The following is a 17,416-nucleotide window of genomic DNA, read 5'->3' as shown; positions in this document are numbered from 1 at the left end:
GTTTTGTTGTCATTGAGGCTGAAGTAATGAAACAGATCCCTGCAAAGACAGCCAGATGCCTTTTCTAGATGATGGGGGTGAATGTAGACCAGAAGGCAGGTAGGCAGCAGGGGGAAGGGCGGGGGTGGGGCACAGACCCACCCTGTGTGCCATCTGACTTTGAGGCAGGCTGTAATGGAGCCATCATAGGAGCAATAGCGGGCTTTCAACACGCCCTTCTGGGCCAGAGCCAGGCTACTCTGATGTGGCCCAGGACCAAGCTTTTGGGATGAGCTGGGCAGAGAGATGGGTAGGGACTTAGTGCCAAAGTAGCAATCCCAGAAAGGCTTGGGGCCTTTCTCTTACAGTAAGGAAGGCCTTTGGGGGTGATTTTTACTGAAGAAGTTACAGTAGAAATTCAGCAGATCCAAGACTTCAAAAGTCCCCCAGAGGTTACTAAGTGCAGCCCCTTCCCCTAAGCAGGTCTTGCCTACAACCATTCCAGAACAATGGTGTTTCATTTAAATATTTCTCAGGAAGGATACTTCACAAACTCCCTAATGCACTGGTACCAAAACAAAGCTGAGCAGAAAAAGAACAACATATTCTCTGGACTATAGCCAAACGCAATCCAAGATGGATACAGATATTTCAAAAGCAGTCAGTTAGTCAGCAAATGTGCCAATGTACCTCTTTTCTGTGCCCTATGGCGACATGCCTTCCAAATTAAATTAGCTTGATATGGCTCCATGCTCCTGTTAGACTCTGATTCATTCTGATGGGAACAACATATTCAGTTCAAAGAAAAGAGGTGGGTAGAAGTCTTTGCTCCTGATAACATCAGGACCTGCTTTAGCCTCCTTGATGTTCAGATGAGATGGAGAAATTGGAATTTAATCATCGATTACTCACAGTCCATAGTCAGCTTGCATTTTTAGCTCATTCAGGTACAAGTGAGTACCAAAAATCAATATGTTCTGGAAACAGAAGGCTTAGAACATCTTCCATGCATGGATACAGAAGAATCTGTTTTAATGAGCTAGAAGGTATGTGCTGTATCTGGTTGCCCATAAGCATTAGTCACCAATTACTTGTGCTACCAATGCAAGATGGTGTTCCTAAGGAAGTGACCGTGAGGAAACAGAGGGAATAATTACCTGGAATGTGTTTACGGCGAGTGATTAGATAGGACAGAAATCCGTGAGTAAAAGCATACTAAGAATGAAAGAATTAATGCTAAGCTAAAGATGTATGCAAAAATGTTTTTAAAAAAGGAAAGGGAAGGAAGATGTTAGAACTTTGCCCATGGAAGTAGGTGGCACTTCTGAGATGCAGTAGCTCCAGATTAAATGAGCTCAAAGGAGTATGCCTAGGCATAGCCCGCTGAGGACGAGAAAAGAAGTGTTTGCAGTGGTGGGTCTTACCTAATAAGGAAAATGGAGGTGATTAGATGGAAACTTGACATGGTTATTTAAGAAGTTTCCTTTCTTCTCGGACTGTATGGTAACATGGAGAGATAGCCAAGACTCACCGATCCCACGATGGCCCCCACTCTGGTTTTATATTAAAACCCTTGATCCAGGCAGGAGAACCTGGAAGAGACATGTCCTAGTGACAGTGGAGGCTTGGACAAGATACCACAGTGGAAGCACAGATGGGGTTTTCATCCTTTCTAACACTGAAGAGAAGGGCAGGAATAAGATGCAGAAAGGAAAAAATAAAAATTGGTTATATATTTGGTACTACAACCCAGCATTTTGTCTGTGAAACCATAGTTTATCAGACAAAAAGTGTGGGCATGGCAATAAATGGAATGTACCCATGGGAGGGAGAGGAAGCACACATTTGGCCCGACGATTAAGAGGATCGGGAAGCAAAACTTGTGGGAAAAGGAGAAAAATGCCTGATGGCACTGTAGCATCAAATCTTACAGAGAACAGCAGGTGTGATATATTGTAGAAAGAAATGTGGTAGATGAGGTGTCCAGGAAAATAATAGGGGAGAATATAGAAGCAATATTTCTACCTCAAATATCTGTATACTAGAGCACGAATATAGGTAGTAAATAAAAGTAGGATGACATTTCACCCAAGGAGGTACATTCTGTCACTCTAAATTTAGCCCCGTCAGGAGTAGCTGAACTGACGTTTTCTTTATACATACTTTCTCTGATTTCTTTGCCCCTTCCTCGCACCAAGGAGCTCCTAATGACACTGTTAAAACCCTTCCAAAGTCCTCATCTTCTTTAAAAACCCCTGACTGATCTTCCTGTTTTGCCCGTCCCTCTCTCTTATTCGCTACTCACCAGACAGAGTTATCCTTTTAAAAGGTAAATTTTAAACCACTTACTAGTTATATGAACATGCTGTTTCTCCCTGCTTATAATCTCCGGGTGGCTTCTCATCTCATGCAGATAAAATACAAATGCCACAGCCCAATTCACAAGACTTTGACAACCCTTCCACAGCCTCCTGTCCTACCCCCGGTCCATGCCCTCTCAGCCCCAGCTGCATGGGATTTCCTGATGTTCCCCAAATCCGCCAAGTATCCACCTGCCTCAAGGCCTTAGCACTGGCTGTTACCTCTGCCTGAAATGTTCTGGGCCCAGATAGTCACAGGGCTACTCGATAATTTCATTCAAGTCTGTGCTCGTATGTTTCCTCCTCATGTCGCACACCCTCCACCACCAGCCCTGCTCTGTCTTCATCACGTGTTGCTATCTGACTTTAAATCACGTATTTATGTATTACAGTCTCTCTCTCCTAGGCTAAGGTGTAAGTTCTGTAATAGCCGCAGTTCTCTCTGTTGGTCCGCTGATAGATCCCCAGTGCCCAGAAGAGTAGTTGGGTGTTCAGTAACTATTTGTGAAATGAATGAACTAATAATCAATCATAACTGGGAATGATGCTAACCAATGACACCCGTCACTTCCAGTAACTGGATGCTGCCAGAACACAGAGCTCTAAAACGCGTATGAAGCAAGGATACAGGAGCCCTAAATGATGTCATGTAAGAGAGTACGAAGGGAATTCAGAGCTGATGGAGCCCACTTCCTGTTAAGACAATGAAACCCTACATGTCTTATTCATTGATGTTCATATAACTAGTAAGTGGTGTCCAGACAATAAATTAGGTTTCTATTCACTGGCCAGAGTTTTGCTTGTTTACACTAGTCAGCAAGCTATTTGTCCTCTGAAAAAATATGATTGTAATGGGGAATACCAGATGTATTCATTAGACAGTAACTGCAGAGCATCTGTGAAGTACCATAGACAGAGTGGTGGGTGACCAGGAGGTGAGGAGGGAGAGGAGAGGAGCCCCTTGGACACGGTGAGGGAGCTCCGTGGGTGCACAGCCGAGGGGCAGTCGTGAGCATATGCAAGGGAGAGTGAGTGTCTGTCCCTCAGCCAGAGCACAGCTCAAGAGTCACCCCTGTGGAAAAGGGAGCTGCTGAGGGGAACAGAAAGGACTGTTTCCAGGCGGGACTTTATGAGACATGCAGCCTGTATTGGGGGCCTAAATTGCAAAGAACGATAGAGAGGAACAAAATGTCTGTCCAGTCTCTCACTGGAAGTGTGGGAAACAGCACGTGAGCCAGGAAAGCCGACTTTCCGAGGAGGGTGTCAATGACTGCGGGCGCGGAAGGGGCCTTGCTCCAGCCATCTGCAGGCATGGACACTAGCAAGGGCCAGGCATGAGGGCAGGAGGGGGCCTTCTAGGGATCCAAACCAATCAGTGTGGAAGATATGGTCAGTGACTGAGTCCCTGTAATTATGTAAGAGGAGTGAAAAGCCAGCAAGATTTATTATTAACAGTAATGTGACCTCATGGGTACCCACAGCTGATGAGGACTTCGGAAAGATGAATAGAAATAAAGTAGGTGAACGTGTGTTTTGTTTATCTCACCGTACGCATAACCTCATGTAAAGAATCATCGAGAGCTGAGACTCTGATCCTCAGACATGCTCAGGGAGTTCCTTGGTGGCCTAGTGGTAAGGATTCCAGGCTTTCACTGCCAGGACCCAGGTTCAATCCCTGATTGGGGAACTGAGATCCTGCAAACTGTGTGGTGTGGCCAGAAAACAAACAAACAAACAAAAAACCCAAGCATATCCAGCTCTGTCAGGAACTACGCTAGGCGGGGACAGCCATTCATTTGTATGCTCAACGTAGGCCAGTATTCAAAAACGGTTCTGGAAAGAATGAACAAATAATTTATTTCTTGCTTGAAAAGTTAATTCATTTATATTAACGTTTTGTCAATTATCTCTAAGTTGACCAGATTATTAAATTAACCATTATTAGGTAACCAAACTTTTACTGCACAAACAGAATACAAACTGATTATATCTATTCTGTGACAATCCAGTTCAGAAAGCCCTGGACATAAAAGGAGTAAACCGGGGCACACAGCTTCGGCTCTGCCTGCAGCCCCCTGTTCCCTGTCTTCTTCAGAAGCAGACAGGATGAAAATGCAGGGCAGTGTTCTGACTTCCCCCCAGGGAGTCCACATCCCAGTGACCCACCAGAGATTGTCTGTGTTGGACCCTTTAGTTAATAAAAGAGGAAATCAAACTGGCTGATAGTCTGGGGACTGTCAAAGTCAGTTGGCATTTGTCAATTAAATCATGTTTTTGTGTTTGTCACTAAGACACCTTCCACTCAGGAATGCTTGCTGGTACATTGGTTTTCAAATTAGAGCTCTTCAAAAGAAAAAAGAAGAAGAAGAAGAAGAAGAAGAAGAAGATGAAGGAGGAGGAGGAGGAGGAGGAGGAGGAAGAAGAAGAAGAAGAAAGTGGGAAATGGCTATCTCAGAAGATTTCAGAAAAGTCACTCACTCAGAGACCTACAGCATGGCAGAGGTGGGGCTCCATGAGTGCACAGTTACCCCTTGAACTGGAATTTTACTGTGTAAGTTCCTTCAAGATGAGCTCACCATGAGGTGAAGGGACCCCGTTAGGTGGTGGTGTGGACACAGTGCAGAGTATGAAGTTTGCAATCAGAAGATGGAGGCTGAGTCCTGATTCTACCATGTGATAGCTGGGTGACCTTAGCTCAGCCCCTGTATCATCAGTGCAGGTGGTAACACTGCCTCCCAGAACTGTTTTGAGAATCAAATGAAAATACATGTGAGAAGGCTTTATACCTTCTCATATTTAAAGCTTTATACAAATACTGGTTATCATTAAAATGAGATCCTTTTGGCTGTTCACTATCTAGAAGTGCTTGATTAAAGTCTAAGACAGACCCCATGATGGACACCAAATTCCATTTTATACCAAATCATGTTAGAGAGTCCAAGTGCTTCCATGTTAATATTCCATCTTCCACTGCTTGCATATTTAAGTAGAAATTCATTTGGATGACAGCATGCTTGGAGCAAGAGAGCAGTAACTAAATAAACAAATAATCAGCAGTCGATTAGGCCCTGATACAGACGAGGATGCAGAGCATGTGCAGTGGCCCAGCCTGGGAGTGATCAGAGCCCATGGTCCTCGTGCTTCAGCGTCACCCTCTGGGCTAGGACCACTCTGCCTCCCGCGAGGAAGGCGCACTGCACAGTTAAGCATCTAATGCATATGTAGACAGTGGGGAGAAGTCAATGGTGTGTGTCTGTTTAACGTATCCTTTTTGTGTCCTGCTTTTCCTCAGCCTGTAAAAACCTCACGTTGGGGTAGGATAAGATGGAGGGCATGCCCTGGCAGTTCAGCATTTGTGTACCACATACACTCATCCAACAAAGGCAGCTGCTTTGACAAAGGTAGCTGAAGACTCTTAATTCTTCCTGTGAAAAGAGCTGATGGGGCCATGGTGGGATGTTTTTGCCCCAGTCTTTTCTCGGGGTGTCCTGAGTTCTGCTCCTGGGTGAGTCCTCCTGTTTGTGCTTGAAGGGGCATGTGGACGGCAGGGCTCAGAGCCCATTTTCCCAGTTCACAGGGCGATTCCCTGGTGAGGTCTGATCTGGGCATCCTATCCATCGGTGCCCTGCTCATTTTTCACAGACCAGTTCACCCAACACATCTTCCGGCGACAGCGTGGATTGTGTCTCTGCACTTAGAACACCCCTGACCAGCTCGGCGATCTAAAGCACGTTGCTTTAGGGCTCCTGTCAATAAAATGGACCCAGTGCCATTCACCCACAGAGTAATTCTGAGTATTAAGTGTAGTCATCCAAATATGGAGCCAAGACGGCATCTGCCACCTTGTAAGCCACAGACGTCATAGAATGTCTCCCCTGTCTGCTCCACCACCCTTGACTACTCTTCCCAAACGACCACAGGGCCCTGCTGCATGTTTGCACCATTTGTGAACTCTTTGTATTATTTGCTGTTTCACGAGTGTCTGCCTTTGAGGGTAGGAATCATGTCACACGTGTAGCACTTAGCCCTTTGCTGAGCATGGGATAGACATTTAACAAAAGGTTGGTTTGTTAACACAAGTCTGATTTTCTTCAGGCACAGTGCAACAGCAAAGTCAAAATACGCCTGCCTGCTCACCGTGAAGTTCTCCAAGGCTTGAGCAGAGAACAAAGCACTCTCTCTTTGGCCTGAGCTTCGGTTTGCTGGGTGCGGGCCCTGGTTCTCTCACTAACCACATCCCGCTTGCCTCCTGAGAGCCAGGATCTGAGAGGTGGTGAGAAGCAAGGCAGCCAGGGTCCTGACTCCACGAGGCTGCAGAGGAGTGAGTGGGTTCCAGTCGCTGATCTGCTTTAAGTATGTTTGCTCCTTCAAAACAGAAATTAGCCATGATCCAAAGTCCTTAGAGGTCTCCATAACCTAAAAAACTTGATGGTATGTAAATAATAACCTGCGCCTTATTATGTTTACCTGTCATTAAAACTAGAAACAGAGTTGCCAACTCGGACTCTCTGCACTCCCTTTCAACCTCGTCTCTTGCACAGAAGGCAGCAAGGTGGAGAACCCACTTCATTTAAAAGAATACTCATGGTCTTTTGTGTGTTTAATCATCATGTTCTTTGGAAATGACAATGGCCTTTCAAAGGCATGTGGCTCCATCAGTGGCCAAGATGCAGGTGTGGTTGGTCACCCTAATAGGGTCCTCCCCGGGTTGGTCACAGGGAGCCCCCTGCAGAGGAAGTGACCTTCAGGTTCCATTCCTGTAACTGGCAGAGGAAGGAACAGGAATCTTTAGGATGCAGAGCTGACCAAGGAACAGAAGGTAAGGCACTCACTTCTTGAGATTCATAGAAATGAGTTCTATGGAGACTTTCCCTAGAGAAAGCGGGAAGGAAGGGAGGGAGGAAGGAAGGAAGGAAGGAAGGAAGGAAGGGGAAGGGTGGGAGGGAGGGAGGGAAAGAAGAAAGGCTTCACATACTCCTTTTTTTTGAAAAACTGTCTTTGAGTATAACATACATACAGCCAAGTTCCCCGAACGCCCACTCAATGAAATGTCACAAACTGAACACCCCCAGATAGCCAGCACTCGGATCAAGGAGTAGAACACAGCACACCAGAATCCCCATACCACTCGCAGTCACAGTTCCCCCCGCAGGGGAGCTAATCTCATCTCCACTCCCAGCACCAGGGGTGTGTCTGCTCTTCAATTTACTTGAAAGGGATCTTACAGAATGTTCTCTGCTGAGACTGGCTTCTGTTCAGCATTGTGTTATGCATTTGTGCTATGCATTGTGTTCAGCATTTGTGCTTCTGTATTCTTGGTTGCCATTCTCAATGCTTGGTAGTATTCTCTTAGGTGAATATGCTACACATTATGGGAATTGTATCAAAGGTTCATAGAAATGTATTTTAAAAGTTTGCAGAGACTATAGTAGTGAGAAAGATAATCTAACTGTATCAAGGCATTTATACTTCTTCCACTATTTCTTTGTAATAATTAGTAATTATTGCAGTACTAATCATTAGTAATACTACAGAAAGGATGTAAACCTAATGCTTGGTTTTTTTTGGTAAAGAGTTCTATTTTATCACCAAAATGATTGAGGAAGCATGTGAAAAACATAGTCATAGAACCACAACTCTGGGACACTTAGCTGTTCATCCAGATGGGGCAGCTTACTTCAGTTGCAGGCAGAGTGGTTCTCAAAAAGAAATGACCAGTCTTCAAAATGCTGGTTTGGAAATGTTCTATATGTAAAGTGACAGCAAACATTGCAAACCGTAAGTGGTGGGCAGAGGGAGAGGATGGGCATGACTTGGCAGACAGCTTTCTATCACTTGAATGATCAGGATAGAATCAGAGGATCAGCCAAGGGGTGAGGGTTCCTGGACCACCTGCACTTAGTCTCCACCTGTGAGCGACGAATATCCTTCTTATGTGACACAGTTCTCCTCATGGAAGCCATGTGCATCCTCTGCTTCTGAGTTTGCTGAGAAAGCATAAATAAGTAAATAAATAAAGAGCCCAGCTCTCCTCCTCAAAATTGCTTCCTCCACTTGCCTCTTACCAGGGAAACTGCCCTGTGAATCACAGCTGCCTGGGCAAAAGCCCCCGAGGAATCACTCTGCTTCTCTCTCTGCCCTGCACCAGTGATAAGATAATGAGATGCAAGGCTTGGGCGCGCTTGACAAGCTGGTCTCTCTCCAGCAGAAGAGTTGAGAGGCTCAGGGGCTGGGATTGGAGATTAATTAATGCTAAAAGACACAGTTTGATGTGGCAATGAAATTTCGATTATAATAATCTCTAATTATCTTGTACCACGAGTGCCCTGACTCTCCCAGGTGTTTCTTCTTGGTTGGCAATTGCTATTTATGCATGAAATAAAGCAGACTGCATTTTGGGGCGACAGGGGTTGGAGGCGGATGGAAGTGGACGTAGTGGGAGTGGGAAGACTGTGCGCACTGCCCTGCCTGGAAGCAAGGGGGCGTCCGGAGTACCTCTCTGAGGAAAGTGAACTTGGCATTGGGATTTTATAAGACGTGTGACTGAGGCAAGATGAAGGAAAAGGAGATCAGCTGAAGTGAACCAGAATCTCTGTTTCTTGGCCACTGGCTGCCAGACTGTGCCACCCCTATGGTTACTGGAGAAAAGGGCCCCTAGTGGAGGACAAATTAAGTCTCATCTTCCCGGGTCCTATTAGGGGTCCTTTTCATAATAAGGATTTCCTCTGGGAAAGAAATACAAGTCCTAACGTCAAAGGAAATGTAACCCCCACAGGAGAGGACAGGAACCCCTATTCCCACTGCAGACACCTTATGCCCTAAGTCCCCAGATGAAGTCCCGGTGTCTATGGCAGTAGCCGTGTGTGTGAAGGATGTATGGACTATCCAAGGTGGGAAACTTTGGTTCTGCTTCAGGATTATTCAGAAAGGTTGGAGGACTCATCAAGCCAGGTGAGGAAATAGACAACTCACCTTCTGGAGGAACATAGAGGGAAGAGGAGACAAAATCCTGACACTCTGGCATCAGCAGGATGTGACGAGAAGACCCCCTAACTTCTGCCTGTTTCTCCTCTGGTGACCCTTTCCACTTGTAGTGACAGTTCAGGCCCCGTTCATTTCACAGCACGAGCTGGGCACGCGTGGGACAGTCCCTCAGCGTCCTGATGTCTGTTCTTCCATTTGCAAAATGGGGAGATAATAGTTATTCATACTTCACAAAGAGTATTTTCATGTGAAAATGTGTTTCTCACAGTGTTTGGCATGCAATAAGTGCTTAGTAAACATCTTTGTTAACAAGAATATTTTAAACATTCTTGGATCCTTTGCCTGAGAATATAGACGTTTAAAAAGCTTTTAGGTAGAGTCACAGTGTGTGCATACACACCTCTGCGTGTGTGTGTGTGTGTGTGTGTGTTTTAGAACTAACTGCTCCTCAGTTTTATTTTGGGCATGTCTTGTAGTCAAGAGTCAGGTACCCAAATGGTACGCGTGTCTTTCATCCTCATACCTGATGCTAATTATCCAGCTCTCTAAGGAAATTAGTCTCCATCTGAATCTCACTACGTGTCAGAGTGTTGTTGGTCTATGCACATCAAGGGTTATCTGAGTTGAAGTCTGCGGAAAGGCCTTTATCACTGGAGACATACAGTTAAAAGAGTAAGCTGATGTACTGTCAAAGTTTTACCAAAAGTCAAAAGGGGACCCTGAGGAACAGCTGCACCCTTGAAGCAGAGGCCAGTGTCCAGCTGGGGTGGTGAGCTGTGTGCCCAAGAGCCAGGGCTGTGGAACAAAGGAAACAGAGTAAAAGGAGATGGGCACAGGTCCTGCAAAGCGGTGGTTGGTGCCTCATTTTGGGGGCATTTGGCGCATGGTGTGTGAGGGCTGGGGCCAAGCTGAAGGGAGAAGCCATTGATAGGGCAGTGCAGCCTGTGGCTTAGCTGTCTGCTAGGCTTGTCGGTTGGGAGGCGAGCGATCTTGGGCAGTGTCCTTGTGAAGCTTGTAACTGTGAGTTTGGGGAATTTTTCTATCATCCCTTTAAATGAAGATGACAGAGGTCTTCCTTCCCAGGGACTTAATAATGGATTCAATGAAAAGTAAAGCTGTGTGGCTGCAAATACATTAAAGATTTTTTTTTTAATCTTTAGAACGAGTACAGAATGCGTAAGTCATTTTATACAAGGCTCTTTTAGTCTGATCATTTCTGGTCATGCCTGAATGGAGTCCAGTTTCAACCTAAGCCCAAGGAAGCCCTGTCACTCCTCACCCTCCACCATTGCAAGTTTGCATGGCTGCCTGGCCTCTGAAATGGTCACACACATGGAAAAGATTGGCATCCTTAGCTGAAGGACACCTACTTTCTTTCTTCTTTTTTTTAAACATCTTTATTGGAGTATAATTGCTTCACAATGTGGTGTTAGTTTCTGCTGTATAACAAAGTGAATCAACTATACGTATACATATATCCCCGTATCCCCTCCCTCCTGCGTCTCCCTCCCACCCTCCCTATCCCACCCCTCTAGGTGGTCACAAAGCACACAGCTGATCTCCCTGTGCTATGCGGCTGCTTCCCACTAGCTAGCTATTTTACATTTGGTAGTGTATATATGTCCATGCCACTCTCTCACTTCGTCCCAGCTTACCCTTCCCCCTCCCCGTGTCCTCAAGTCCATTCTCTACATCTGTGTCTTTATTCCTGTCCTGCCCCTAGGTTCTTCAGATTTTTTTTTTTTTTAGATTCCATATATATGTGTTAGCATATGGTATTTGTTTTTCTCTTTCTGACTTACTTCACTCTGTATGACAGTCTCTAGGTCCATCCACCTCACTACAAATAACTCAATTTCATTTCTTTTGATGACTGAGTAATATTCCATTGTATATATGTGCCTCATCTTCTTTATCCATTCATCTGTCATTGACACTTAGGTTGCTTCCATGTCCTGGATATTGTCAATAGAGCTGCAATGAACATTGAGGACACCTGCTTTCTGATCAGAGTTCTGAGAACAGGCAGCTCTGTGACAAGGAAGTGTGCCAGCACCGCTATCCATACATTGATTAATTGGCTGGTTGCAGAGAATGGGATGTTCGCCTCCTCTTGCTCACACTTATATGTTTAAAATTGCTCCTACTGAGGGGGGCCCCAGGGAGAAAGCAGGTCGCTTACAAGAAACACTCTGGAGGATGCACAGATACATGCACACAATTGAGAAATGGGAGTATTTACATTTGGTTCCTTTGGTTGAACAAAGGACAGAACCTTACTTGCTTTTGTTAGACCCACACTCTGTGCAAGAATAAAGTTTGCTTTTGCTAAAGAAGATGTATCGCTTAGCCCCAGGTTCAGCTGCAAGTAATAAAAACCTAGAAAAGAATGGCTTAAATAATATAGAATTCCATTTTTCATATGTAAAATTCTAAAGATAGGCAGTGCAGTGCTGGTTTGGTGGCTCTGTGCTCATCCAGGACCAATGCACCCTTCAAGTGTGACACTTGGCTACATGGTCTCAGCTGGAGCTCCAGCCATCATATCATTCACCTTCCAAGCAGCACAGAGAGAAGAAGGAAAGTCAAAGGGCACAAACCAGCTATGTTTTAGGATAATTCTTTTAAGCTTCCATGCAACCCTCCTGCTGGCTAGAACTTAATCATATCTAATTACAAAGGAGTTTGGGCCACATGCTCCACTAAAAATGGATGAGTCTATGAAGGTCAGAATGGATATTGGGATAGAAAGTTAGCAATACCCACCTTGGATCAGGAGAAATCTATTACATTTAATATCCCAAAATCTGATATTTCCAGGAGAAGATGCTTCTCAAATATATATATATATATATATTTTAACCCCCCCTATCTTCCAAGCCCCAGCTTAGTCTCTTGTGATTAATCCTAGCTTCAAAGATTTGGGTAAGCCCCTTTGAGTTGAATAACAATCTTTGTGTGGTCAGAGTTTACCAGACTGATGATCAGTTCCTCAAAATATCCTCTCACTCCTCAGCGTTATCCTCCACGCATGGACCAGACAGCTGATAAAAATGAGATCTGCCATCGGAGAACAAGTCAGGAGTCGAGGACTCTTAATATACGATCCAACAGGCTCTTTTAGAAACTTAGGTTTTATCTTTGTTATATCCCTCCTGGGTCAGATCACAATAATCGCCTTCCGCACTGGGATATCTTGGAGGTTAATTAGTTATCTGGATCTCAGGTTGAGCCTTTTATTGAATATTTTTCTCTCTTTATCTCTGGTACATTACATAAAATTTTAACTAGGGTTTGTTAGGGATTTAGAGTTTTTTCCCTTCAAAACACCTAAAGTTTAATGATGTTGCTCTGACATTATTCTTCAGAGCAAGAAGCAAGTTTGGATAAAAAACTCTAAAAGTAAAACCATGTTTTCAGAAACCAAAAGCTTGCCCCAATTTTTGTCTTACATGTTCCACAATGGCCAGCCTGCTTTTTAATATCCTTGCATAAACTTGGTTCTATTGGTCAGAGTGAAATCAGACTGAGGAAGTATAGCATAGTGGTTAAGGACTCGGGGAGGTATTTGGAAATATACTATATGGATTTTAGTAGGGCTCTGGCCCCTGTTAACAATTTGCTTAACCTCCCTGATTTTAGATTTTTCACTCACCATAATAATACCTAGATTGGGATATTGTGAGACGTTTATGAGACAATGTATGGAGAGTACTTACCTTACTAAGTGTTCAATAAATTGTGTGGGTAATAAATGAACTTACTACCGAAAGTACCTAGAGAGAGGTCCATGTTGTTACTTTCAAAGCCAAGACAGATTTTTAAATTATAATGCATATTTTTTTTCTTAAAGTTTCCTCTATTGTTGATAAAAGAGATTAAAATCATTAAGATGTTGGAATAGTTTTTAAACTTCATGTTTTCACTATAGACAGTAGCAAGTGACTCACAACTAAAAAGGATATGGAAATAAGCACCCTGATGCTTCCTCCCATTTTTCCTATTAATTATGTCATTATTTTTCCATTGTCCTTCATTCTTGTTACAACAGTTTCCATAATTGTCTGGTCCTAATTGTAAATTTAAATCGAAGTTTCACACCCAAGGAGTCCTTCACCTCCTTTGCTTCACTTTGGCTCACACATTCATACATGTTTGAGAACATCTGCTAGTGCCTTTGGGGCAACTTGGCTGCATAAAATTTGGGGGTCACACTTCATTTGCCTCAAGTTTTGGTAAACACTGCTTTCATATTGTCTGGCATTGAATGTTACGTTGGAGAAGTCTGAGATTAGCTTGTATACTTTGTTTTTGCTGATGACTTCATGTTTCTTCCCCTGGATGCCACAGAATTCTTCCCTTATCCTCAGCGTTATATGACAAGGATATATTTCAGCACCAATCATTCTGAAACAGTTGTTCAAGGAACACAAAGTGCTTTTCTTCATCTGTAGATTCAGTTATTCTTTTATTTCAGGGTTATTCTGTATTATATACTTGAATACATTTTCAGTGCATTATTAGGTTTTTTGGTTCAGGGAAACCACTTTCTCTTATGTTGGATTCCCTCCATATTCATTATCTTCTGCTTAATTTCTTTAATCACTTTGTCTTTTTTCCTCCATCCTAAGAATATCCCAAGTCTTTCCTCTATGCCAGTAACTGAAATGTCCTTTATGTACTCATTTTTATTAATGGCCCCAATTGATTAGTCCTGAAATGATCTTCAGTTTGGGTCTTAGATCCAAGACTTACTTTTTCATCTCAGTCTACTGTTTTCCAATTTTTCTTGTAATTCTTATTTTGCATTCATGCTCTTATCAAGTCATTGTACAACACAAAGCACTCATGGAGAATGTTCTCATGCATTTCAAATGAGATTTTCTTTCATACAGGGTTCTTCATTTGATGTTTGCAAGCAACATTTCTTTATTTTTAATTTGTTCGTTTTTTTTCCTTTTTATTTTTTGTAATGTGATTGCAGAGCTGCCATAGCACTCCCTTTCATCTTGATCATTCTTGGGCAGCTTTGTGCAGCCCATCTATTTGTTCTGATGTTCTCATTCCCCCCCGGACCTGTTCAGAGACAGGTCTTCAGCGTTCTACCCCACCATAGCCTGGGGGGGGGCAGCAAGGGGAGAGGGCAAATGAGTCCGTTTGAAGTATTTCTCAATAACTGAGCTCTGATTTACCCTCTCATATTTTGTTAGCTGTACATTCCCAAGGGGACTGTCCTGAACTCAGGAGTATTTCATTTGGGAACATTGCAGCCTTCACTCAGTCGATGAGAAGCTAATCCTCTTTGAGAGGCTGTTGTTCCTCTTCACCCATATTTTTCTTTCTTTTTAAAAATTTTTATTTTATATTGGACTATAGTTGATTTACAATGTTGTGTTAGTTTCAGGCGTACAGCAAAGTGATTCAGTTCTACATCTACAAGTATCTATTCTTTTTCAAGTTCTTTTCCCATTTAGGTTATTACAGAATATGGAGCAGATTTCCCTGTGCTCTACAGAAGGCCCTTGTTGGGTAGCTATTTTAAATATAGTAGTGTGTGTATGTCAATCCCAAACTCCCAATTTATTCCTCCTCATCACCCATTTTACCAGCTTGCCTGTCCCATGGACTTCAATCAGAACTTCATGTGAGACATTGTATTAAAAGTGAGGCCCAACACAAATGATTAGTATGGCTTGATTCAGTCTCTGAAATGCAGTTTTCTATACATTTATTAAGATCGTCCTGTCTTCCAAACTTTTAAAGGAAGAGTTTAAGTTGGCTGCATATCTTTCTCAGCGTTTCACCCAAGGTTCCCTCTCTCTCTCTCTCTCTCTCTCTCTCTCTCTCTCTCTCACACACACACACACACACACACACACACATACAACACCATGCAATTTAGAAAAGCAAACAGCTGGACATAAACCTGTCTGGGTCTTCCTAATGAATCAGAACCCCTACCATGGAGAGCACTTATAGAATTGCATGGGGAGGAGTTCCCTTCCTCGTGGTATGAAGTTCAGCCAGTGTACATTAGGAGTAGAAGGAGGAAGCAGGCAGCCAGAAGTCATAAATATCCAAAGCAGACCAGCTCCTCTCTTCCAGGCTGTGCTAAACCAAAACCCCCCTGGTGAGATGTTTTGAGTTGCAGATCTGTTTGCAAATGAGCTTGGAGCATACTGGGTAAACGGGGATGGTTGGTAAATTCTATTTCACTTCACCAGTGAGCTGAAAAAGTGTTGGATAGTATCTTAGGAGTTGTAGATCTGTTTGACTGCATTGCTGCAAAGTGGGAATTGTTTTGCAACATAGATTCTTAACCACTGAGGCATCTATGATTGAATGCGTCGAAAATTGGCTGAAATTGAAAGTTAACTATACTGCAGAAGGCTTATTCTGGTGTATAATTGAAAATAAATTCTAATAACTCTTCTCCAAAGGGCTGCTCAGAGGAAATTTGAAGCCCCCTGAAAAAAAAAAAAAAAAAAAAAGCTTTCTCCAAGAGACTCTTCCTCTGCATGATGTAGCAATGAAAACAAGCTCTTTCTAAGCCGAAACTTGTTTTTCTGTGATTTCAATGCACTGACCAAAAGCAGGTTGATACTGAACACTCATAAACTTATTTTGTAATGTGCTTCCCAAGGCTTTGTGCTGGAGAGGTCTTACCATTGCTCTCTGAGGCCACTTTAGGATCATTTTACAGAAGGACAACCCAGCAGGGGGGAAAAAGAAGGTGCGAGTTTTTTTCTTCAAACAGCCAAAGTTTGGATCCTTGCTCCAGTCTTTACTGTGTGCCACTGACAATTCATTTTTTGTTTTCTGAGCTTCCATTTTTATCTCTGTAAAATGAATTTAATAATATAATCTAATGTTCTCTGCTTTGTGTAGTTATTGTAAACATGAGAAATAATACTTTTACATGAACAGTATCTTGTACAGAGTTGGCACTCCACACAAGGTAGAAATTACATATGGATATGTGTATACACATGTAAAGTCTATATACTCATTCAGCCGTAATTCATGCAGTCATATCTTGCTTAAATATTTACCCAGTTCCACACAACCACAGGCAGCAATTCTGTAGGAGAATCAGGAGGAGATATCTAACCCCACCTGGAAGAGAAACTTAACTCTCTGGTCCTGGATTTGGAAAGATCAGAGTTCCAATCATGCCCTGGGTGTTAACCTCTCTAAGCCTCAATTCTTCCATCTGTAAAATCGAAATAATAATGTCCTACATTTCATTAGGCTGTGGTAAGTGTTAAATAAAATCATACAGAGCACCTGTCATATATGAAGTCCTTTTTAAATGGGCACCTGTAGCAGCAGCTACAGCAGTAGCAGCGACACAATCTCTGTGCTGTCGCCAAGCTTGGTGGACAAAGAGCAGGCTTCAGTATCAGGCTGATCCAGGCTCTCCCAACTCCTCCCCTCACAACTGCGTAAGCCTGAGCAAGTCCCTGCACATCTTCTGCGAGGCCGCCATCCCTACGTCACAAGGGATTCTAACCCACATCAGCTGTCTCCTGAATTCCCCTGCAGTTGGAGTTGGCCCAGTTTGGGACAGAGTTGGACTTTGACATTGCTCTTTTCATAGTGACCTCTGCTCAGGAGTGACCAAAGAAATAGTCCCCTGTTCACCTCTCAGCTTCTGCAGAAAACATTTGCTGCTTTTTCCAAGGCAGTGGATGCCAGCATGGAGGCCCAGGCCATCCACTCTGCCTCCTGGTGACCTGCCCGACACTGCAGTGCTCAGTCCCTGCAACAACCAAGTCCAGTCAGGTCTGCCCTGTGCGACTGGGACACCTGCCTCTGGCCAGCTATGCATACTGATCCTGAGATTGTTTTCTCCATGGAAGGCCAGAGTCATTTTCCATAGAAAAAAATTAAATGAAATTTTAAAAAGCCAAATAGCAAGAGAGACATCCCACCTGCTAGGGAAATAATCTGTAAAGTCTCAAAGGAATGTGTGTGGATATTATGGATGTATTCAAGGCCTCGCACACACCTATATCATGTCTCCTCCCCTGGTTCCCAAACTGGGTTCATCTGACCCACCTGTATTCTCAGGTCCTCTCCAGCTGGCTCAC

Source organism: Mesoplodon bidens, assembly GCF_964165515.1.
Source record: "Mesoplodon bidens genome assembly, chromosome: 7".
Classification (NCBI taxonomy): Eukaryota; Metazoa; Chordata; class Mammalia; order Artiodactyla; family Ziphiidae; genus Mesoplodon; species Mesoplodon bidens.
The sequence above is the reverse complement of the archived record's forward strand: the minus strand, read 5'-3'. Positions refer to the sequence as shown.